General features: G+C 39.6%; 1 protein-coding gene and 1 long non-coding RNA gene across 3 annotated transcripts in view; one reads left to right on the top strand and one right to left on the bottom strand.

The window, feature by feature from the left end:
- Positions 1-1,045: 1,045 nt before the first annotated feature.
- Positions 1,046-24,393, bottom strand: LOC128779967 (uncharacterized). Its single transcript, XR_008425989.1, has 4 exons — positions 24,258-24,393; positions 6,044-6,197; positions 4,116-4,308; positions 1,046-2,394 (listed from the first exon to the last, which is right to left on the bottom strand). It is a non-coding gene; the product is annotated as an uncharacterized lncRNA (long non-coding RNA).
- JADE3 (jade family PHD finger 3) overlaps positions 24,319-24,400 on the top strand; it is a 135,368-nt gene continuing 135,286 nt past the window's right edge. Inside the window, exon 1 of one of the 2 annotated variants that reach the window (XM_045187542.2) lies at positions 24,319-24,382. The gene's annotated coding sequence lies outside the window, so the exon portion shown is untranslated. The remainder of the gene's footprint in view (positions 24,383-24,400) is intronic. The other variant, XM_024580071.3, reaches the window with a different exon arrangement.

Raw genomic sequence — 24,400 nt, 5'->3', positions numbered from 1 at the left:
ATTCAGGTGGCATGTGATCACTCCCTTTCCATTACTGTTTGATGGTAACATAACAGGAAAAAAAGACAAAAACATGTGCATAAATATGATGCTTTGGTTTTAAAAGTGAGACATTTCTGACTTGAACCCAGGCTCAGCTTCTTGAAATTAAAAAAAAAATGCTGATCTCCTTAACACATCTTTATTCAAGTATATAGTACTACAAACCATTTAGTGCAAATGTGTACTTGTAAAACAAACTAAATGGCCAAAGGCTGTGGCAATGGGGCAGCATTTGAGGCCTATCCTGTGTTCCTCATCTACCCTGTTCAATTTGAAATGAATGTATTTTTTTTAATTGAACAGGAGTATGTCCCTGTTCAATTTTAAATGAATGTATTTTTATGGGAATATGTTCCATTCCTCCCTCCACTTCTCAGAAGAGGTACTGCTAAACTCACCTGAGATGGCAGAAATCATTTAAGTGTAGTTGGGTTTGGGTTTTATAATGCTGTTGCATAGAGCAGCTACTTATTATATTTCAGGCTCTGTGTTAAGCACTTTACATATAAAATCTCATTTTAACAGTAACTTGGATCTCAGTTCTACGTTAAGCACTTTACATACACAATCTCACTTGGTCCTCCTAGCAACCCTAAGAGAGAGGCACTGCTGTCGTCCCTATGTTATGATTGAGGAAATTGAAGTTTACAGAGTTTAGCTAATTTACTTATGGCCAAACAGATGCTAAATGCAGAGTCTGGACCCCAGGCCAGAAGGAGCAGTTTGACTCCAAGATCCATGCTCTTAACCACTACACTCTACTGCTCAGCAATAATAATAATAATAATAATAATAATAATAATAATAGTAACAGTAACAGTTTATCGATCCCCTGCTGTAATAGGCATTATGTTAAATGCTTTGCATACTTTAAGCCAGGGGTGTCCAACCTGTGGCTTAGAATGGCTATGAATGTGGCCCAACACAAAATCGTAAATTTACTTAAAACATTATGAGACCTTTTTGTGATTTCATGTTGCATTGTATTTAACATGTGGCCCAAGACAACTCTTCTTCCAGTGTGGCGCAGAGATGTCAAAAGGTTGGACACCGCTACAGCCATTTAACCTTCACATCAAATGTATGAAGATCGTATCATTGGTCCCATTTTGCCAGATGAAGAAATTGAAACTTAGATCTAGTACCTCCTTTGTTTAGGGTCACACTGAACCCAGAAAAGTCGATGTTTGTGCTGCCTGTCACTACCAGAATCAATAAGTAGAAAAAATGATTGAATCTTTACAGGCATTTTATTCAGATGGCCAGTGACCTGAGAAGATGGTGGGTTATGTACCCTTAAGACCGTCTTACATCTCATCTCAAGCTGACCTTTATAAGGAGAAGAAGGGGATAGGTAAGGGTTTGGAATTCAGGAAAAAAGCAGGTAAGGGGTTTGGAATTCAGAGGAAAAGGTTAATCAGATAAAAGTTGCAGTACTGCGATTTTCATCTGCTAACCCGTGATTCTTCATCTGTGTCCTGGTCAGCAGACGTTCCCTCCCTGGAGCACAATGGCTCAGATTCCATCCTGATTGCTTGCAGTCCTCCTGGGGCACAAAGGTGGAACTGCTTATGGTCTCCCGGAGCCAGGGTGGGTCTGGTCATACATTCCAATTCCTGGAACAATAGCTTTCTACATGTACTGACCACCAAACCTGTTAACTATATAACTACAGCTAAAAATTTTGAACTCTTGAGTTCCCCCATCATTCCTCACTGTTAACCTAAACTGTCTTATTTCTGTGAGGTTAGTTCCATACGGAGTACTCATTTTGCTGTGGAGCATATATCTTAGCAGTAGAAAGTCTCATAGGGGCTTTGGGAATACACTTAATTGCAGATCCACATAAGGGGACACATTGTGTATAACAACAAGCTATGACACTGAAAAAGATAAAAAGAATGAAAGCAACAAATGCCTCTCTAAGTCCAGTAATACCAGGCAGCCAGGAGCTTCCTCCTGCAAGACAAAAGTCAGAGATATTCAGAACTATTTTTGCTAAATATACCCAAATATTTTCATCTTGTTTAAAAGGAGTAAGTTCCCCATAACATGGGGGTTGAACAAAAAGTAATGAAAAGAATATACGTCATTGTTTTCTAACGATGACTTTCAGGTGTTCTTGTGATTTGGTGGTCCATTGTTCTTCTAGAGCTCTCTTTACTCCGGTGTGATAAATCCAAGGTTTTGTTCCTGCCAGTTTCGCCACGGTGGGGGTGGTGAGGAGTATGTTCCAAGGTCCAGTCACTTTTCTTCTAGTTGGCTTTCCAGGGATCCATCCTGTCTTCCAAGTCTCAAGTAGCACTATATCTCCAGGCTCAAAGGAATGCAACAAAACTGTGGGGCAGAGGTCTGTAATACAAGCAAGGTCATTAATTACAGTTAAGGTCTGACTCAAATGTTATACATAGTTCTGTACCTTCCCTTCTTGATCTACATACATATCTCCCAACCCAATCACAGCCTGAAATGGTCACCCGCACACAATTTCACAAGGACTCAATTGAATCCCACTTCAAGGAGCCACCCTTATCCTGAGCAGAGCAATAGGTAAAACTTGATCCCAATGGAGGTGAGTTTCTTGACACAGTTTGGCTATATTTTCCTTCAATGTGTGATTCATCTCTATTTTCCCAGAAGCCTGAGGTCTCCACGCCATGTAGAGTCTCCACTTGATTCCTAAAAATTTACTAACTTTCTGTGTAATTTCTGAAACAAAACCAGGTCCATTATTACTCTGGATGCTACCGGGAAGGCCAACATGAGGAATTATTTCCTTCAGTAAGGCTTTCACCACCTCTGAGGGTTTCTCAGTTCTAGTGGGACAGTTCTACCCATCCACCTAGGGTGTCAACAAGGACTAACAAATACTGGGTTGGCCAAAAAGTCCCTATGGTTTTATTCTGTAAAATAAAAGACACGTTTTTCATTTTCACCAATAACTTTATTGATTTGGATATTTTGAGTATGTCAGCCACCTCCTGCTTGGTATAATGTTGATTGTTCTCAATGTCTTGATTTGATTGCTATCAACTTCAACTGGTCTACCTGACCATGGAGCATTGTCCAGCAAGAAATCTCCAGCACGAAACTTTGCAAACCACTTTTGACATGTTCAGTCAGTCACAGCACCTTCTCCCATACACTGCACAAATCCTTTTTGTGTGTTTCAGTTGTTTTTACCTTACTTGAGATAATAAAGCATAATATGCCAAAAATGTGCATTTTCCTCCATCTTCAGTATTAAAATGGCTACACAAAAATTCACCAATTTCGATGTTTTTAAAAAACACACACTGATATGACAGTTGCCACAATACAATCTAACAAAATTGTTTCAAATGAAGTTAAAGAAAACTAAGCGCTACTAATGCCACTGTATGTAAAAAACCAAACAAAATTTTTGGCCAACCCAGTATTTCCACCCTCAGAACCTTGACATCTGGGTAAAGCCTATTTGCCAGTCCTACAATGGGAACTGTCTTTGGTATTGTTTCCCTTCTTTCTTTTGACGGGGATCTATCTTGGGGTTGTTCTTCTGACACACAACACATCTTGTTACTACTTTTTCTATGACTTTAGAAATTCCAGGACCTGTGAGCCATAGTTCAATATAGGTGGTTAGTGAGTCCCTTCCACAGTGTGTAGCCTCATGCAAATACTTCATGACTGGCTCTACTAAATATTCAGGAAGCAGTAACTCCTTTCTCATTCTTTTACCATCTACTCTCAGAATCTTCTTCATAAAAAACCCCAGCTCTTACTTTCTCTAAGTCTGCAGTCAAATATTCAGGATTGAACTGTGACAAGTCTAGAACAGGTACCAAAGGCATTATAGATGTTCCTCTAGCAGCCTCTTTCACTGCTCAATCAGCCAGATTGTTTCCTCTAGCCACTTCAGTGTCCTTTTTCTGATACTCCGACCAGTGCATAACCGCCACAGCTAAGGTACCTGGACAGCTGTTAATAATTTTAAATTTTCTGCTGCATGTTTAACTTCCTTTTTATTGGAGGTTTATGGTTCTTTTTCCTTCCAGCTGGAACCATGTGATCGCAAAATTAGGAAAGCTTACCTCGAGTCAGTATACACATTCACTCTCTTCTCATGCAACAATTCCAGTGCCCTCGTCAATGCAGTCAGTTCAGATTTCTGAGCAGAGATTCCCAGCAGTAAGGCCTTGGTCTCTACTATTCCTTTAAGAGCCACAACTGCATATCCAGCCTTTCTGTTTCCTTTGAACCATCTGCCTCTTCCAGATGATGGTCCTTTAAATCAGTTTTGCTAGAATAAACATCAATTATTTCAGCACAGTCATACATTAGCATGGCTCAGCCAGGCTCCAGAAGGGAGGCAGGATTTAACTTACAGTTTTCAGGGAGACATTGGGATTGTCGAGAAGAATTGCTTGGTACCTGCCCATTCTTCCAGCGATGAGCCACACATTTCCTTTTTCCTCTAGCAGGCTCAGCACTTGGTGGGGTGCACAAATGGTGATAGGCTGCCCCAAGAAAAACTTTACAGCTTCCTGAAAAGCTTGCAGATGGCTGCCACAGCTCTCAAGCAGGCTGGCCGTCCCTGGATGGTGTGATTAGTTTCTCTGACAAGTATGTGATGGGTTGCAGAATGTCACTAAGCATTTGGGTGAGGACTCCTAGGGCAAAACCCTGCCTTTCCTGAACATACAATGGAAAGGGCTTAAGGAGATCTGGAAGCCCCAAGGCTGGTGTAGAAGGCAGTTGAAGAAGCCAGGTGTGCCTTCAGGGACTCACAGCCTGACTGCAGTCCTTTGCCCATTCTGAAGGGCTATGTTTTGGCCCTTTAAGAGCTTCATACAGTGGTTTAGCAATGAGCCCAAAGTTTGGAATCCAAATGTAGCTGTAGCCTACCATTCCCAGGAACTCTCCTGTTTCCTGGTATTGGGAACTTTCAATTGAATTATGGTTTATTTTCTGTTTCCAATAAGATTCCTTTTGCCAGGTTCAAGCAGAAACCAAAGAAACCTTTGCTTGTTGGCAAATCTGGGCCTTCTGTGCTGATACTTTAAGCCACAAGATGCCAGATGGTTCAAAGTAGCTACAATATTAGTTAAACACTCCTGAAATGATGTCCTGGTAATTAGAGGTCATCTACATACAAGGTCCGGCACAAATAATGCCTTTTTAAAAAAATAATTTTTATTTTTATTTTTTAAAATATCTTTATTCATTCTTAGAGAGAGGAGAAGGGAGGGAGAAAAAGAAGGAGAGAAACATCAATATGTGGTTGCCTCTCATACACACCCTACTGGGCACCTGGCCCACAACCCAGGCATGTGCCCTGACTGGGAATCGAACCAGCAACCATTTGGTTTGCAGGCGGACACTGAATCCACTGAGTCACACCAGCCAGGGCAAATAATGCCCTATTTATTACGAAATCAAGTTCCTCCTTCTAGTTTTAGGTCCTTTAAGTTCTGGGTCAGGGTCTCCCCAAAAATTATGGAGGAGTTCTTGAACCCTTGTGGTAAGACTGTCCAGCAGTACTGAGTCTTGACCCAAGACTCCGGGTCCCACCATTCAAAAGCAAACAATGGCTAAAAGTCTTGATCAACTGGAATGCAAAACAAGGCATCTTTTAAGTCCAGAGGCTGGACTTAGAAGGCTGTCCCCAGGTATACTGTCCCCAGGAATACTGTTCATCAAATTATAAGGATTCAGGACAGTGGGGTGAATGTCCTGTACAGTGTCATTTATGTTCCTTAAATCTTATACAAATTGATACTCATTTGAGTGAAGTAGCTTAACAGGCAATATGGGTATATTGTATGGGGAGCAGCAGGGCCAAATAAGTCCATATTCCTGAAACTTCTGAATTATTAGGTGTATTCCTTTTAGGGTCTCTTTCCACAAGGGATACTGCCTCTTATTGGGAGTTCCCACCCCTGGTTTGAGGTTAACCTTAACAGGGGAGGCTTGCTTAGCATTCTCTTGCTTTCCAGCATCCCACACAATTGGGGTATACCTGATTCTTAATTTCTTCTGGCTAGGGTTGCTTTTCCTCTTCCATCATTTCATAAGGAACTGCCAAGCACGCTCTGGAGGGACCTGTAGGTGGAGCCGTTGCTCTTCTGGAGAGAAAGTGTTCTAAGCACTAATTTTGGACAGCAGTTCCCCTCCTAGAAGAGAATTTGAACACTCAGGAATATGTAAAAAATTATGAGTTGAAACCATATCTCCCACATCACATTCTAATGGCTTCAAGAAAAATTGGCTTTCAGGGCTCCCAGGAATTCCAGTTACAGTTACAGCCTGCCGCAAAGACTCAGAGCTCTACTGACCATGGGATATGTTGCTGTGGTATCAATCAAAAACTCTACAGTTTGTCCCCCCACTGTTAGTTTTACCCAAGGTTCCTGGGGGGTGACTTTAATAGGTTGTTTTAATAAACCTCCAGGCCCTGTTATTCATCGCCAGAGCTATTTCCCTTCCCCAGCGTAACTCTTGAGTTCTCAGGCTCTGACCCCCTTTTCCCTCACTTGGGACACTCATTTTTTCCACTGGCCCTTTCCTTTGCAATACACACAATGATCACTGACACGTTTCTTAGATGGAAGTTGGGAGCCTCTTGCCCACAGATGACACTGCCCTGAGGACAGTTCCAAGAAAATAGTGACAGCTTGGGCCTTTTTCTATTCTCCATTATTATAAACTTTGAAGGCAACGTCTACTAATTGGGAAGGATTCATGCCTATTCCTCCCTCTAACTTCTGAAGTTTCTTTCTGATGGCAGGTGCGTTTTGAGAGATAACAGTCATATTCACCATTCTAATATTTTCAGGAGCTTGTGGATCCAAATCAGCATATTTTCTATAGGCCTGGTAGATTCTTTCAAGAAACTTAGAGGGGTTCTCTGTGGGCTTTTATTGTACTGCCTGTACTATATTCAGACTTTTCTTCAGTCCCTTAAGGATGCACCTCTCACACTGTTCTAAGAGAGGAAGGCCATTCTCATTAAGGTCCCTGTTGGGCTTGCTTAAAGGTATTGCTTTAGTAGGGTCAGAAGCCTTATCTGGATTTTCTTGGTGTAGTCTTCAAGCTGCTTCATTTGCCTTATCCAATGCCAGCCTCTGCTCATCCCCCATAAGCAAAATATTCAGGAAGGCTGATATGCCTGCCCAAACTCCAGTATGCTACTGCAAGGAGTGAGGCTGGCTTACAGCAATTTTGCTATGCTAGATAGGCCTGAGGCCCCCAAAGCTCACATTCTAGGCATGGCTCCTTCTTTGCTAATGTGATAAAGCTCCCTATGTAGGCATGCTAGACAGAAAGACATACCATTTGTCTTGGTGCCTGGGAGCCTCTGCCCCTAGGACATGGCTGATGCAAAGGGAGGGTGAGCAAAACAGCACTAACAAAATATGGAGACAACCTGTAAAAATCACTTACCTCTTTAAAGACTCCTCTGAAAATGCTACCAACTGTGACTGTTTCAACCTACTGCCCTGGAATCATCCCAATCCAAATCAGCACTCCTTTTGAGGGGAGGGTGTGGAGAAGACTAACCCTGAGCTTCCTTTCACCTCAAGACCAGCATTACCATAGTAGGTAAGTGGTACAGCTTAGATTTAAACTGATGTCTATCTCTTAACCACTATTCCTGAGGGAGGAACATACCAAAATTCATTGTGTGTATTTTTCAAAATATATATGAGGTGTGTCTATAAGGTCTCTAGCCATGTAATAGAAAAATAGAGACATTCGTTGAAGAAAATACAAGATACAAGAAACATTGTACATAGGACAATGACACCTCAGTCCCCTTTAAGTAAGCACCTTGGGACCTCCCACGGTTCTCCCAGCCGCTCTTCTACCATTCAAAATCCTCTGCAAAATCCTTTGTTGGAATCACCATCAGCTGCCCCACCACATTTTCCAGAATCTCATGGACAGTCTGAAATCTCTTCCCTTTCAAAGGTGATTTTAGTTTTGGGAAAAGCCAGAAGTTATGGGCACCAAATTTGGGCTGCAGAGGGGCTGAGTCACCTGGGTGATTTGATGTTTCACAAAAAAAAACTCTGCATGAGACGTGACATGAGCAGATGCATTGTCATGATAAAGCTACCCATCACCAGTTGCCCATAGCTGCAGCCTTCTAAACCATCAAAATAGTTTCTGCAGAGGAATGTTCAAATGTAACACAAAATTTGATGCAGATTTGTTGCTTTACTCAGTCATTTTGAGTGCAACAGCCACACGGTACACACGCTCACTCAACGGCATCTACTGCCCCCACTGACTAGTACAATGAAGTTGTCATTGTCCACATATGTGCATTCCAGTCCACCCTCCTTGGCTGCCAGGTCACACCGATATTGCCCAAACCATTCTCGGTATATCAACGATGGCTGGACTTTTTCTAGACAGACCTCATATACCCCTCCAGACAGTCAGAAAGCCTAAACAAGGTAACTGTACAAAGCACTAAAGGTGGGGGAGGGAAGATCACAGATGGGCAGAGAAATATTTAAATAGCATGAAGAAAAAACAAAAAACGCAAAGATCTATATGTACTGATAAGGAGAAACATTACTTTGCGGTTACAAAACCAAGGTCTAGAACACTATACCCACTATGTTATCTATGTATAAGAAAAGGGGAAATAATAATGCATAATATTTTTATAAAAATAAAAATGCATATACTGTGTATATGCATGCTTAATTTTGCATAAAGGGCCACTGAAAGGACAAAAGAAACCAATAAAAGATACCCATAGGAGACAAGAAGGGGGGGATGGCACACATCTTCTATTACTGCGCATGTGCGCTACACCTCCTTTTTCCTCATAAGAACGCTATCAGTGCCCTGGCTGGTGTGGCTCAGTGGATTGAGTGCTGGCCTGAAAACCAAAGGGTCACCAGTTCCACTCCCAGGCACATGCCTGGGTTACAGGCCAGTTCCCCAGTAGGGGGCTCAAGAGAGGCAACCACACATTGGTGTATCTCTCCCTCTCTTCTCTTTCCCTCCCTCCCCCTCTCTAAAAATAAGTAAATAAAATCTTTTTTGAAAAGAATGCTATCAGAGCCAATACCACTTATATTTCATAAGAACATGTCTGAATCTTCTTGTCAAGATCCACTGGCTATTTTTTCCTTTTATTTTTTTATTACTTTTTAAAAATTTTTCTTAATCACACTTTTTTCCCTGTAGCACTTTTCTCTGATCACCACTCCTTTGTTCTTTAAAATTTCTCCCACCTTGGTTCCCGTGATAATGAATGCAGTTATCCACGATCCATGAATTCACTGAGCACTGCCTGCGCCAGGCATGGCGCTAGACTCTATCTTTCCTACTTCTTCGAGACTTAGTCTCGTTAGCTAGCTCGTTGCTTTCTTTCTCTGCCCTTCCTTTTCCATCTTCTACTTCAACTGTCATCATGGTACAAGGTTCAGTCTTGAGTCCTCTGCTTTATTCCCAGGTTCTTTCCTTTAGGCATGAACTTTTCTCACAGCTTCAAATAGTACCACTAAGCACAACCGTTCATCTGACTGCCCTTCCTCAAGCTTCAACTCTAGCAAATATGTTCACTTGAACAGTTAAAATAATTGTCCTCCTGGTCTCACCATGTATTAAACTGAATGCATCACATTCCTCCTTCCCAGATGGCCACCTGTTCCTCATTTACACTGACGACATGCAATTATCTCAGTTATACCACCATTTTGGGGTCATCCTAGACTATTCTTTTTTTTCACCTCCACTAGACAGCACTTAACTAGCCCTGTTGTTGAAATGTTTCTCTTTTCCATCCTCTCTTCTCATGCCCATCCTCACCAACCTAATGTGTGTCCTTGGCGCCATGGTTACCACATCAGCCTGCTCTTGGGGACCTCTACTTAAGATCTCTGCTTGCTTCCTTCCATGCATCCCACACACTGCAGGGCAAATGAGCTTATTAGTAAGTAGCTCAGAGCATACAGTCTTTGAGGGTGGTTTGGTTATTATTAGTCTCATGTTATGAAACTTTCTATTTTAGAACTTGTAAATAATTTCATCCTCTCCCAATCTAAGTTGTCAGCTTTTTGAGTAATTGATAAGCACCTTTGTTTTGAAGATGGGGAGAACTTTCTTAAAGAAGAAAAACAACATCAAAAACTGAGCAGCAACTACATGCCAGGTATTTTCACAAAATTGACCTTGGTATATCCCACAGTGGCTATCACAGGAAGTTGAGATAAGTCAAGAGACACTGATGTGTTTAAAGAACTCAATTCTCTGTTTTAGCAATCATTTGAAGTCCTGACTATTGAATACAGCATGGTCAATGAAAACTGCTCTTTGCTTATGTTCCTCTCCATGCCTGGAATCTCTTTCCCCAAAGCTTCATATTCTGCCCTTCTTTCAGGACTGGTCCAAGTTTTATATCCTCCAGTAAGCCACTGACCCTTGATCATTTGGATTGGTCATGTCACAGTTGCAAAGAACAACAAGCGTGGATTTGAGAACATCAGACCTGGGTCTGACTTACCTTCTGCTACGTACAACTTGTGTAAATCTCTACAAGCTATGTTATGTCTTTAGTTTTCTCATCTGTAAAATGAGAATCATGCCTGCTTTGCAAGTTATTTTGAGTATTCAGTGAAATAAAGTAAGTGAAACTACTAGCTTCGTTGTTAGTTCTTCTCCTTTAATCAAACAAAACCTTGAAGTATTACTTTTCTTGTCTCTTGTTTTTCCAAAATGGCACAAAACTCTCTGTGGAAAGACACCAAGACTTCTGTACCTGCCCTCTCTTGGTCTCAGGGAACAAAATATTGCCTAAAGCAAATAAAAACTGATTGAATGAACACCAATATGCACGCAATTGAAGGGGCTCTAGTACTCTAATACCACTCAGTCAGCAACTCTTACTGACTTCCTGTGACTGTTGAACCTACAAGCTGAACACTGTAGGATAGGGGTAAGAGGGTGGAGGAAACTGTTAGCAGAGTATGAAGAAGGCGGAGGATGTGGAGGAGAGAGAGAGGAGGAGGGGAGTGTGAGGGGAAGGAGAATGGGAACAAGAAGGGAAGTGAGAAGAACGAGAAGAAAAAAGAACAAGAATAATGCTGGGTCTCATGTAACAAAGTCTTGAGGCAGGCAGTAGGCAACACGGTAACTCCATAATGTCTCTAAGGTCCTAGGCTCTTTCCATCTTCCTGATCTGCCATCCTAAACATGTAGCTTTCTCTTCACACTGGTAATATGGCTCTCATAACTGTAAGTATTATGACTGCATTCTTCGGAGAAACAATTGAGAGGTGAATGGCAAAGGACCAGCCATTTTTTGTCCTTTTTTGTCCCTTTTTGTCAGGAAAAAAAAAATAAGTCCCTTTTTGTCAGGAAAACAATAATTTTCCCAGCAGCCTCACTAAGTGGACTTCTACTTCTATCTCATTTGCCAGAGTTGGATTACATGGCCATCCTACCTTCTAGGCTAGGGAGATAAATATTATAACTGGCCACATTGTATCCCTGAAAAATTGAGGTTCTCACAGTAAAAATGATAATAACGGATATTAGGGAAGAAATTATCAGTATTTGCCACAACAAGCTTACAATCTGTTTAGTTTAGAATACATAAACGGATGGGAGGGAAAGAGTTTAAGAACAAATGGAGCCCAAAAGTTTCTTCAGAGTGATAAAGAATGGAATAAGACCTTGTTGGGTAAAGTCTCCCCCAAAAGTAAAACATTCTCAAGAAATCTGTGAAGAACACCAGGAACAAAATTGTTGCTATTGTGATGAAACCAACCAACCACTGGTTCTTGTATCCAACGCTGCAGGATTTATACATGGGCTTGGATAGAGCCTAGAAGGCCTGGAACAGTTTTCATAGGCTTCTTTCCCATAAGGTCGTGGTGCTTCTAACTTCAGAAAGCCGAATACAAAGACTTTTGAGAACTCGCTTAGATGATGGTTCCCAACAAAAACCACTCTCTCCTAAGCCACGCATGGTGCAGATTACTTCCAACACGGAAAATGGTAGTTAGTCTCTACAGCTGAGCATTCTGTGCACTCAGACACTGTCTTAATCCTTTTCGAAGGTTTAGATTTAGAAAGATTCAATCTAGAAAAAATAAAGTTCAGGGAAATTTAATTTTTTCTTAAGTGCATACAGATTCTGGATTTATATATAAAAGTAAAGGCAGTAAGAGTATCATTCAGGATTCCCCTAGAGAAATAGAATCATTAGGAGATACACACACACACACACACACACACACACACACACAGGGGTGGGCAAAAGTAGGTTTACAGTTGTAATACGACTAATACAATAATTAATAAATAATACAAGAATAAACTCTGCGTTTTGTGTACTCACCACTGTAAACCTACTTTTGCCCAAGTCATATTTATGAATTTTATTGTAATGAATTGGCTTAGGTGATTGTCGGGGCTGGCTAGACAAGTTCAAAATCAGAACTCTATAGAGCAGAGAATCAGGAAGAGCAAGCTGGGATTCTTAGACACAAGCCGATGCTGCCATCCACAGGTGGAAATCCTTCTTCAGGGAAGCCTCAGCTGTGCTCTTAAGGTCTTCAACTGATTAAACTAGGCCCACCTAGACTATATAGGATATTCTTTCTTACTTAAAGTCAACTGATTATAGATTTGAATCACATGCACAAAACACCCCAACTTAAATTCGTGCTTGATTAAATAACTGGAGACTATAGCCATGATGACACATAAAACTAACCATTACGGCAATGGTTGGTGTTTCATTTTGTTTTTAATTTCTATCAGTGAACACTGTGTTCCTCGTAAAAATAAATCACACGCTCAGACAGGCTGCCAAGAAGAGAGAGTCTATATTATTAAACTGTTTCATCAGCATTAAAACATACAGGGTGGGATAAAAGTAGGCTTACAGTTGTGAGTACACAAAAATCAGAGCTTATTCTTGTATTACTATCTATTAATTATTATATTATTTCCATACAGACCACTGTAAACCTACTTTGCCTCTCTCCCCGTATTTGGTCTATGAATGTCATTAACCATCTGGTAAAAGGAAGGGAATCTTCATTGCTTTTAATACATCGTTGGGTATAAACTATTGCCTGATTCCACTGAACTGTTTTCAGTTTATTGGTAAGAAAATTAGTTCTCCAGCTCAATTTTTTTTTAAAAAGGAAGTATTTCAAAAAACAAGTGTGCACTTGTAAATCATTTCCTCATGGCACAAATGTTTAATGAGTACTGGGATATGTTAATTGGCTATTTCCACTCTCCCTTGGGATAAAAATGGTGGATGCTTCTTAAAACATTGAAACCTACAAAAAAAAGTAGAAAACTTTGTGTTTTAAGTGTACCTACTGTCTACTAATGATAAGAAGAAAGTTGTATTCCCTCTGAGCCTCAGTTTGCTTACATGTAAAATGGGAATAATGATTACTATCTTGAGGATTTGATGAGAAAATATAAGTTAAATATTTGGAACACAGCACATGCTCCACAAATATTGATTTTCTGCCCCATTCCATGAAAATAGATTTCACCAGTCTTGTGAATTAAAAGTTCTCTCCAACATGTTCATGGATGGGAAGAATTAATATCATTAAAATGTCCATATTACCCAAAGCTATCTATAGATTCAATGCAATTCCTATCAAAATTCCAATGGTGTATTTCATGGAACTAGAACTAATGATCTAAAAATATATGTGAAACCACAAAGGACCCTGAATAGCCTCAGCAATCTTGATAAAGAAGAACAAAGTTGGAGGAATCACGCTTCCTAATATTAAACTATACTACAAGGCCATAATAATCAAAACAGCATGGTACTAGCATAAAAAACAGAAACAGAGATCAATGGAACAGAATAGAGCCGAGAAATAAACCCACACCTATATGTTCAATTAACATTTGACAAGGAAGGTAAGAATATACAATGGGGTAAAGACAGTTTATTCAGTCCTGGCTGGTGTGGCTCAGTGAATTGAGCACTGGCCTGTGAACCAAAGGGTCACTTGTTCAATTGTCAGGGCACATGCCTGGGTTGCAGGCCAGACCCCAAGTTGAGGCATGCAAGAGGCAACCAATCAATGTATCTCTCACACATCGGTGTTTCTCTCTCTCTGTTTCTCCCTCCCTTCTCCTCTCTCTAAATAAACAAATAAAGTCTTTAAAAAAGACAGTTTATTCAATAAATGGTGCTGGGAAAATTGGACAGATACATGCAAAAAATGAAACTAGACCACATTCTTACAACATATACAAGAATAAACTCAAAAAGGATTAAAGACTTAAATACCCAAAACTATAAAACTCCGAGAAGAAAAGATAGGCAGTAAAATCTCTGACATTTTTCTTAGCAATATTTTGTTCTAATATATAGGGCCCGGCAGAAGTAATGCCTGCTTGAGTGTGGTTGGAGGGTAATGAGTGTAATAATTTATAGTTTTAATTTGAACATTTCACCTAAAATGTCATATGGTGTGCTTGAGTGTGATATTGTTATGTTACAGAATTACATGCTTATGATTTTCTAGTAAAAGATTTTATAGTAAAAAAGGGGCATTATTTGTGCTGGGTCCTGTATATCCTTGGGCAAGGGAAACAAAAGGAAAAAGAAACAACCTAAACATCAAACTAAAAAGTTTTGCACAGCAAAGGACACAACCAACAAAGCGAAAAGACAACCTACTGAATGGGAGAAGATACTTGCCAATGATACATCTAATAAGCGGTTAACACCCAAAATTTACAAAACAAAAGAAATTCATACTACTCAACACCAAAAAAAAAAATCCAATTTAAAAATGGGCAGAGGACCTGAATAGACACTTTTATAAAGAAGACATACAGATGGCCAATAGATATATGAAAAGATGCTCAATGTCACTAATCATCAGAGAAATGTAAGTTGAAACCACAATGAGATATTAACTCATACCCATCAGAATGCCTATAATCAATAAATCTACAAACAACAAGTATTGGTGAAGATGTGAAAAAGACAGAACCCTTGTGTACTGTTGGTGGGAATGCAGATTGGTGCAGCCACTATGGAAAACAGTATGGACTTTCCTCAAAAAATTAAAAATGGAACTGCCTTATGTCCCAGCAATTCCACTTCTGGGTATATATCCAAAGAAATCCAAAACATTAATTTGAAAGAGTACGTGCACCCCTATGTTCATTGCATCATTATTTACAATAGCCAAGATATGGAAGCACCCCAAATGCCCATCAATAGACAAGTGGATAAAAAACCTGTGGTACATATATATAATGGAATATTAATTGGCCTTAGAAAAGAATGAAATTTTACCACTTGCAACAGCATGGATGGACCTAGAGGGTGTTATGCTTAGTGAATAAGTCACAGAAAGACAAATACCATATGCTTCCATTTATATGTGAAATCTAAAGAACAAAATAAAAATACAAACAAAATTGAAACAGACTCATAGACACAGAGAGCAGACTGGTGGTTGCCAGAGGGGAGGGGGCTGGAGGGACTGGGTGAAAGAGGTTAAGGGATTAAGAAGTACAGATTGACAGTAACAAAATAGTCAGGGGGATGTAAGGTACAGCCTTAGAAATACAGTCAATAATATTGTAATAACTATGTATGGTGCCAGGTGGGTAGTAGAAATATCAGGGGGAATACTTCGTAAAGTATATGATTGTTTAACCACCGTACTGTATACCTGAAACCAATACAAAATAATGACTGTAAACTGTAATTGAAAAATAAAAAAATTTTAAAACTTTAAAAAATAAATAAAATAAATAAATATTTAAAAATAAAAACAAAATGAGAAATTTTAAAACGTTCTCCCCAATATATTTGCACATTACCTCTATTTGATAGCATTATTTTGGAGGTCAATATGTAGCAAAGCATCGACTGAATTTACCAGTGCCCATGACCTTATCACACTGACTATACTGCAGTTTCCTTTTTTACTTACGTGCATTTACTTACGTGCACTTTTACATGATATCATTTCAACCATGAGTGCAGATAAAACTGCCACATGTCTACAATTGGTCTTTTGTTTGAAAAATCAGAAAAATTTCCAAATTTTATGTGAAAATGTTCCTGTGAGTCAGTGAACAATGTTTGATATCACCAGATTTGACAAGTTTGACACATAATTTCGTCTGAGGAAAAAGGGAGGTTATCTTAAATTCTCTTCAGTATCAAACTCTCTCATGGCTTGGCAGGTGCACAGGTTGTTTTGCATCATTAATTGTTAATTACACAAAAAATACCATTTTATTTCCCCTGAAAAAACTGGAGATAAATCTAAAATCCTCTTTGATCCCTACTCCCTATTGGTAACTACAATTATAAATTTTGTCTGTATTCTTCCAGACCATTTGTGGATTTAAATATATATTATAGTGCACAGACAGATGAACTATTTTACTTATCTACGGAAAATGGGGCCCATTATTTTTTATTATATGAAATTTGGTGTGATGGGTAAGAGAGAGATTGGGAAGAAAAGAGAAGAAAGAAGAGAATTCTTACCAACAGTGCTCACTTATTTCTCTGTATTTCTTTGGCCTTTTTTGACTTTGGTCCCTTGAACCTTTTGCTGCCAAGTTACCCCACCGCTGTGTCTGCACAACAGCACAAGCAGTTCAAAGACCCTGCTTCCAGTTTCATCAGTTGGGAGCTCAACAAAGAGAGATACACAGTCCCCGATGCCCGCGGAAAGTATCTCTCCCCCGAAATCCAAGCGTCCTCAGTTCCATTTTACAAATAAATAAAAGAAAAAAGGAAGACATTAAAAGAATAGTTTTGGGGTTTGTTTGTTTGTTTGTTTTTTAAAGAATAGTTTTGGCTTTCAAATGCAAACTGAAGTCATGACTCCCAATGTCAAATTCTTTGTTTTACAACTAAACAAAAATCTCTTCATTAATAATTTCATTAATTTCTTTTTTCATTTTTCCTTTTTTTATTGTTGATTTCTTTTAACACGAGATGACTTCAAGTTCCAGACAATATGGCATAGACTCATTGCTCCTTGCTTTCCCCTGCCAATGAAAACTAAAATCCCTAGAAATAATACTGAAGTCCATCAGAAAGAGATTCTGGTGGTAGAAAGCAGAATGTGGGTTTGCTGGGGCCCTCAGGACTTGAGGAAACAAAGCAGTGAGCTCCCTGGTTCTTCAATATCCCAGACTGGGTGCTGGAGAAATCTGCGACCTAGATTCTCCAATCAGAGCAGACAAAAAACACCACCAAAGAAAAACCTGTTGTTCCTGGCCAAAGGATCTGGAAGAAGGAGGAACCCAGTCCAGTGGGAAAGAAATCTTTTGACGACACTCACCCTACTGAAACCATGAGTCCTCATGACTTTGATTAACTTGAGCTTTAAAACCTAGCTCTAACCCTGGCTGGTGTGGCTCAGTGGGTTGAGAGCTAGCTTGTGAACCAAAGGGTCACTGGTTGGATTCCTGGTCAGAGCACATGCCTGGGTTGCACATCAGGCCTCCACAACCAATCAATGTTTCTCTCCCTCTCCTTCTCCCTCCCTTCCCCTCTCTCTAAAAATAGATAATAAAATCTTTTTAAAAATAAAACCAAGCTCTAGAAATCATTCTCTCTCCCTCTCTCTCTCTCTCTCTCCCCCCCTCTCTCTCCCTCTCTTTCACCCCCCTCCCTCCCTCCTTGTCTCCCTCTCTCCCTCCCTCCTAATAATCAGCAACCCCTAAGGCAGCAGGCAACAGTAGCCTGGACCTGACTAGTGATCACAAGGTCTGGACTTCTGGCAGGCTAAAGATAACATCTTGACCTAAGTTACATTTCAGCTCCTGAGCCCTAAGGTGGAATAATCCCGGGCTACTTTACCATGAAACCTGACAGAGGAACACCTGGAACAGACCTCAGAACCATTCTCAAGACCTGAAGAAATGATTTATTACCCTTACCTCGCCTCTGACCAATCACATCCTAGCATGAGCTCAACCCCTAACCCATGGTGTCTTGTGATTTTGCCCTTTATAATCTGTAACCTACACACCACAGGGGAATCCGGGCTTTTGGATACTAGCTTCTTGTTCTCTTGGGTGGCACTATTCATATAAAATAGTCAATATTTCTCCACTGCAATTCTCGGTGTTTAGTGTTTGGCTCTGCTAGATCTGGGTGAACAGACTCTTTCTATTTGATAACACTACACTTGCCAGTGGTGTCAGCAGAGACTGAGTAAGGACTATATAGACTTAAGTCTCCCATTCAGTTGCCTCAGACAGCTGAGGGACCACCTTCCTCTCCCTCCTGGAGCACTAGCCAAGATTGAGTGGGAGTCCCACTCAGTCAGGGGAGGAAGCATTTCCCTCCCCTGCTGTAGACAGCTTGCGGGAGCCCAACCACACCAGGCCGTCAGGGGTAGCATGCTCTGCCCCAGCTGGCAGAATCAGTGGATACGCAGCAGGGACCCCACACTGCTATGCCCCAGCCAGCAGCAGCAGCAGCAGCTACCCAGGGTTAGGACTTTTAGCCTCAACAGCCCTATCATCATTCAAACCCCACCTGGTGACATCAGATGGCGCAGACGGCACAGGATCTCCTGACCCCCACCAAGTAGCATGTGTCTGGGGAGGCACTTTCGTCTCCTGACAGTGGTGGCAACTAAGAGCTCATGGGGGAGTTTGGACATCTGCCACTCTCCTGCCACCCAGCATCAGCAGGGAATCCAGAAATGCTTCCCCTACCCAGTGTTGCCATGTCAGTGGAGACAGAGTGAGGAGTCTGGACTTTCACCTTGGTTTGCCAGTGGCAGCTGGCGCCCCTCACCATCCCAATTAGAGAGTGAAGAAAGGATCTCAGAGAAGAGGGAGCTAGAGAAAGGGATTCCTTCTTTTTAGAGTTTACTTTCAATTATGTTTTATATTGGTTTCAGGTGTGCAGCTTAGTGGTTAGCACACCACTATGTTCACTGCATCATTATTTATAATAGCCAAGATATGGAAGCACCCCAAATGCCCATCAATAGAAAAGTGGATAATAAAGCTGTGGTATGTGTGTGTATATGTATATATTGCATACACACACATACAATGAAATATTACTAAGCCATAAAAAGAATGAAATCTTACCATTTGCAACAGCATGGATGGCCCTAGAAGATATTATGCTCCAGGAAATTGAGTCAGTCAAAGACAAATACCGTATGATCTCACTTTTTGTTGAATCTAATAAAGAAACAATTGAAACAGACTCAGAGACACAAAGCAGACTGGTGGTCACCAGAGGGGAGGGAGTTGAGGGACTGGGTGAAAGAGGTGAATTCCATGTGAATTTCTATGTGAATGTCTGTCCATAGCAAATATATAGTCAATCCATGACAAAGTGTTCACAAAATCTGTTACTATTTGGAAAATAAACTTGCAAATTATTAAATTTCTTTGACATTAGGGACCCCCCTCAAAAAAGGACTACCATATGACCCAGCAATATCACTTCTTGGGTATATATATCCTAGTGAAACAACTCATCTCAAAGAGCTATCTGCACCCCCAGGTTCACTGTAGCATTATTCACAATAGCCAATTTATGGGAGAAGATAGATAGATGATAGATGGATCGTTCAACCTTAAAAAAGAAGGAAATTGGTTGAACCTAAAGGGCATTATGCTAAGTGAAATAAGCCATGAATAGAAAGACACATACTGTATGGTATCTCTTATATGTGGAATCTTAAAAAATAGAGTTCAACTCATAGAAACAGAGTAGAATAGTTTTCCAGGAACTGGGAGGTAGGGGAAATAGAAAGGTTGGTAAAAGGGTACAAACTTTTAGCTATAAGATGAACAAGGTCCGAGGAGTTAGTGTATATGACATGATGACTATAGTTGATAATACCATATTGTATAATTGATATTTGCTAAGAGTAGTCCTTAAATGTTCCCATCAAAAAGGGGAGGAAGAAAATATGTGAGATGACGCATGTGTGTAATAAAATGGAATACTATGAAAAACCCTATACACATAAATGGACCAATTGCCTGAAAGCCACAAACTACCAAAACTCAACCAATATGGAATTTACAATCTGAATAGATCAATAACAATTAAAGAAATTAGATCTTTAATTTAAAAGATCTTGAAAAAGGAAAGCTCCAGATCCATATAATTTCACTGGAGAATTCAACCAAACATTTAAAGAATTAACACCAATTTTACACACTGTCTTCTAGAATACCAAACGGAGGGAACACTTCTGTTCCCAAGTTCGATGATTCACTAGGAACGCAGCATATAGTCGCATCATGGCTATGATATATTACAGCAAGAGAATACAGAGTAAAATCAGCAAAGAGAAAAGGCACATGGGTTGAATTCTAAAAAAAAAAACACATACAAGCTTGCAAGAGTCCTCTCCCAGTGGAGTCACACAGGATGTATTTAAGTTCTCCAGCAAAGAGTTATGACAACACATGTGAAATGTCTTCTATCAGGGAAGCTCATTAGAAACTCAGTTCCCAGGGCATTTACTGGGGGTTGGTCATGTAGGCACCCCCTCCCTAACACTTACCGAAATTCCAGACTCCCAGAAGGAATGCAGATGTTCAATACAAACCATACTGTTTATACAAACAGTTTAGGCACAGTAAGCCACTCTTATCAGTCCTGGGAATGGTGGGAACTCACCCTAAATCCAAGTTTCCAGATACCATCCAAGGGCCTGCTATGTTAACTCTTTTCTGCACAACTTCCCAACTCATTTTATGGAGCCAGTATTATACTAAAACCAGACAAAGACAGTATGAAAAAAAACCCTCAAAAATTCTCTCACGAATACTGACACCAAAATCTGCAACAAAATATTAGTGATATAGAATCCAGAAAGATATAAAAGAATTATACCACAGTCTAGTGGGACTTATTCCAACTACATAAGGTTAGTTCAAAAATCAATATTCATACACTCTGGTTTCTCTTCAGATTGTATAAATCTTTCACCTTTTACAAAAATCAATATTCAATCAGTATAATCTACTATAGCCACAGGCTAAAGAAGAAAACTCAGATGATCACGTCAATTGCAGAAAAAGCATTTGACAAAATTCAGCATTCATGACAAAAACTCTCAGAAACTAGAAATAGAAGGGTATGTTTTCAACTTGGTAGGTAAAGAGTATCTTTTTAAACAAAGGAAATAGTTTTCTTAATGATGAAAGATAGAATGCTTCCCCCTAGAAAGGGAACAGGGAAGGATGTCCACTCACACCACTCTTATCTGATATAATACTGAAAGTTCTAGCCTGAACAATAAGGAAAGGAAAGAAAACAAGAGAAAAGGCATACAGATTGAAAAGAAAGAAATGAAACTGTCTGTGTTTATAGATGATATGATTGTCTATGTAGAAAATTCCAAAGAATCTACCAAAAATTTCCTAGAAATAATAATTAGGTTCAGGAAAGTCAAAGGATACCAGATCAACACAAAAAAAATAATTGCATTTCTACGTACTAATAATGAACAATGAACGAGGAAGCTGAAATATAAAACACAATACTATTTATGATCACTCCAAAGAAAATAAAATATGGTATACACTTAACAAGACATGTACGGGATCTATAGGCTGAAAGTTCCAAAATGCTTATGAAAGAAAACAAAGAAGATCTAAATAAATGGACAGACACACATATTGTGTTCATGGATTGGAACACACAATATAGTAAAGATGCCAATTTTCCCCAAATTGATCTATAGGTTTAACACAATTCCTATAAAAATACCATCAAGGTTTTTGTAGATATGGAGAAGCTCATTACAAAATAATATGGAAAGGCAAATCACCCTGAATAGGTAAAAAAAACAATTTTAAAGAAGAGTGTAGTGGGAGGAATCACTCTATCCAATGTTAAGGCTTACTATATAGCTCTAGTAATCAAGACTTTGGTATTCATAAAAGGACAGGCACAGAGAATAGAACAAAATAGAGAACCCAGAAGTAGCCCCATACAAATAGCCCAACACAAATATGCCCAACTGATTTTGACAAAGGGGCAAAAGCAATCAGTGGAAGAAAGTCATTTTTAACAAATTATGTTTAAGCCATCGGACATCCATAGGAAAAAATATGAACCTCGACCTTAATTTCACATTTTATACAAAAATTAATTTTAAATGAATCATGGATTTAAATGTAAAATATGAAACTTTTAGAAGGAAATATATGAGAAAATTTGTGGAACTCAGGGCTGGGTGACAGACACCAAAAGGACACTATATAAATGCAGACATTGATAAGTTGGAGTTCATCAAAATTAAAAATTTTGGTCTGTAAAATCTCTTAAGAGGACGAAGAAACCATCTACAGACTAGGAAAAACATGTGCAGATCATGTATCTGACAGAGAACTTGTATCTAGAATATATTTTAAAATTCTCAAAGTTTAACAGTAAGAAGCAAATACAGTTAGAAAATGGGCAAAAGACATGAACAGATATTTCACCAAAAAAAAAAAAAAAGATACAGATAGAAAACAAGCACATGGAAAGACGTTCAACATCATTAGCTGTTTAGAAAATGCAATTTAAAACAGATATATCACTACATAACTATTAGAATGTCTAAAATAAAAATATAGTGACAATGCCAAATGCCAGCAAAAATGTGGAGAAACTGGATGTCTCTCATACATTGCTGATGGGAATGTAAAATGATACAGATAGTCTGGAAAATTCTGGTAGTCTCTTATAACAGTAAATTTACACTTACTATCTAACCCAGCAATTGCACTCTTGGGCATTTGTCACAGAGAAAGGAAAATGTATGTTTACACACCAAAAAACTCTACATAAATATTCATAGCAGTTTTATTCTTAATAGGCAAAGTTGGAAACAACCCCAATGTCCTTCAATGGATGAATAAACTGTAGTATATCCATACTATAGCAATATTACCAATCAGCAATGAAAAGGAATGAACTATTGATATGTGCTTCCATCACAACTTGGGGGAATCTCAAGAAAATTCTGCTGAGTGTAGAAAAGCTAATTTCAAAAAGTATGATTCCATTTACATAATATTCTTAAAATAACAAAATTACAGAGATGGAAAACATGTTAGGGGTTGCCAGGGGTTGGGTTAGAGTAGAAGTAGATGAAAGTGACTGTATTGGGTAGCAGGAAGAATCTTTGTGGTAGAGAAACAGTTGAATGTGGTGGTTACCGAAATCTACACATGATGACATTGCATAGTACTATATACAAAGGCACAGAAACGAGTGCATGTGAAACTGGTGAAATCTGAATAAAGTCTGTGGATTGTACCAAAGTCAGTATCTTGGTTATGTCAGGATACTACTATTGGGAGAAACGGGGGTAAAAAGTATATGGGACTGCTCTGTAAAATTTTTACAGAGCCTGTGAATCAATAATTATTTCAAAGTAAGTATAATAAAATGAGGGAAGTCTGAAGGATTATGAATATTTTAGAACTCACATATTTGCATATTATAAAATAGAATTATATCTTTAATATGGAAAACATACAAAATATAAAAGAGCATACGCCTGTGTTTAGCCTAGAAATATAAATGCAAATGACAATATGAGTTCATGGTAATTGCACATGGTACATAGCCAAACCCAGATAGGTAAATGAAAAAGGGGGTTTTTTTGCTTAAGCATCTGTATGAGTCAGGACTCTACCAGAGAAGCACACCAATAGGACATTATATCCATACCTATCTACATAGTTCATTCATTCATTTATTGGAAGATATTGGCTTACACAATTGTGAGGCTGGCTAAACAAATCCAAAATTTGTAGCACACACAGTCAGAAAAGATAATCTCTTTTACTTTCAATCAATTGATCTGGAGCTTTAATTACATGAAAATATCTTCACAGCAACACGAACCATAATGTTTGATTGATTAGCTGGGGGCTGTAGCCTAACCAAGTTGACACATCAAAAAGCCACACATCCTAAATCATTTGTGCTTTCGACTGAATAAGTACATTCTGTTAATAGCCACCCCGGCTTTATCATTATAGGTAATCCAAGCACAAAACGATTTCAATCAAAAGTGGCTGACAAGTTTTCTACACGACGGTCCACTTATAGAACTTTGGAGTTGTAAGGGGCCGTGAAAAGCTTAGTTTATTTTTGAATACAGGCGAGGCACCTCCCCGAGACCCTCCCTGGCACTTGGCCTGGCCGAGGATCCGGGCGGCCTCGGAAGCACAGAGGAACCCACCTGGAGTGCAGCGCCGCGAGTGCGGGAGCACGAAGTGGGCGGAGCCTTGAGGCGCGCTGGTGGTGGCGACTGCGCCCAGCCCGCCAGAAGAGCTCGCGGCTGGCGGACAGCGGGGAGCCAGCCGGGTAGGGCGAGCGCGGCCG

The sequence above is a fragment of the Desmodus rotundus genome, chromosome X (assembly GCF_022682495.2).
Source record: "Desmodus rotundus isolate HL8 chromosome X, HLdesRot8A.1, whole genome shotgun sequence".
Taxonomy (NCBI): domain Eukaryota; kingdom Metazoa; phylum Chordata; class Mammalia; order Chiroptera; family Phyllostomidae; genus Desmodus; species Desmodus rotundus.
The sequence above is the reverse complement of the archived record's forward strand: the minus strand, read 5'-3'. Positions and strand labels throughout refer to the sequence as shown.